Source organism: Schistocerca gregaria, unplaced genomic scaffold (genome assembly GCF_023897955.1).
Source record: "Schistocerca gregaria isolate iqSchGreg1 unplaced genomic scaffold, iqSchGreg1.2 ptg000288l, whole genome shotgun sequence".
Lineage (NCBI taxonomy): Eukaryota > Metazoa > Arthropoda > Insecta > Orthoptera > Acrididae > Schistocerca > Schistocerca gregaria.
The window spans coordinates 384,526-385,919 of NW_026061777.1; the positions used below are offsets into that span (position 1 = coordinate 384,526).

General features: G+C 45.6%; 1 non-coding gene across 1 annotated transcript; it reads left to right on the plus strand.

Moving 5' to 3' along the window:
- The first annotated feature begins 920 nt into the window (after positions 1–920).
- Trnar-ucg (transfer RNA arginine (anticodon UCG)) lies at positions 921–993 on the plus strand. The gene has a single exon. It is a non-coding gene; the product is annotated as a tRNA-Arg (tRNA).
- The last annotated feature ends 401 nt before the right edge of the window (positions 994–1,394 follow it).

A 1,394-nucleotide genomic window follows, 5' to 3' on the forward strand; every position in this document is an offset into this window, starting at 1 on the left:
GAGCCACACGCTGGGAGAAACGGAATTTTGTTCCGCTGCAGATGTAAATTACCGTTTTTCTGATTAACGAGATGTAATGGAAAAAGCAACTTTAAACTTTGCCTATGTCTCTGTCAGTCACAAGAAAACTGTATTTGAAGGTGAAGGTGATTTTGTAGACATGTGTGAAAGACATGTTCTGAAATGCAAGTGTTGTTGTTTGGAGAGAACATTGGTTACGTGTCAGATGTGTAGCTAAGCAGTAATGGGTCGTCATAGCTGCAAATATTAGCCGGTAATATGAAGTGTTGTCAGCTGAAGTCGGATGATGCAGACGACCGTAAGGACGAAGTACCCAAGAGTACCGCTAGGCCGCGCCCTTTAGCTCAGCGGTAGAGCAGTGTTCTAATAAACCAGGAGTCGTAAGTTCCATCCTAACAGGAGAAAGATGAATTTTGGAAATCAGTTGCGCGTCGTGGCCGTATAGCAAACAGTATCTGTGATGACGAACAATTAGCGACAGGCGTTTTTTTAAGAATTACTCTCAGATGTGATTAAGGCGAATGGCGCAGATAAAGCATTTACCAAAGCGGTACAGCATACGGTGGGACGAGGCAGTCTGAATTACATTTTACAGATGTATTTCTCACATATCTTAGAGCCTCTCGCGGTCGTCGTCGGCGCGGCCGCCGCCGCTTCTGCAGAAGTAGCAAATGGCCAGCGTAGCAAATCCGGCGAGGGACGCCCTGCCTTCGATTCCGAATGCACAAAGTGTGCGATCTTGTTTCTCAGTCTATATTTGGTCGGTCTCGTAAGAGGTTGAATGTACCGAGTGGGTGGGAAAGAGCAAGCGGCAGCGGCTGTGTAGAACGAAAACACAAATCCTCAGGGGTGTGAGCGTTTCGAGATGAGTCGTATACATGTTATAGTTGGTCGTCAGTGACCGTGTGGCCTAATGGATAAGGCGTCGGACTTCGGATCTGAAGATTACAGGTTCGAATGCTGTCACGGTCGTGTTTTTCCAGTTCTGAAAAAGAAACATACCGTTTTAATGTAGCAATTGAGCACTACGAAACCGTCTGAATGTTGCTGTTGACCATTTTTTGCTTGGAGATGCTCTTGAGCTTGAAACACACACAACAAGACCGGTGTTAACTAGTGAAATGGTCGGCAGAGTGCCGACACCGCGAGTTTTGACTGGCACTTACACATCTGAAACAACGTCGGAAAGTAACTCGTTCGGCTTTTGAGTCACATAAAGTATGTGTGTTAATTTTGACGCAACTAGCTCTGCATGTTGTCATGCAATTTCCTTACCTCTCAGAAATGATTATGACATAAAAGTGAAGTACGTGACGAGTGTGACGTTAGGAAAACATTAGGCAGCATGGAGAGATTCTGTATGGGACCACCCA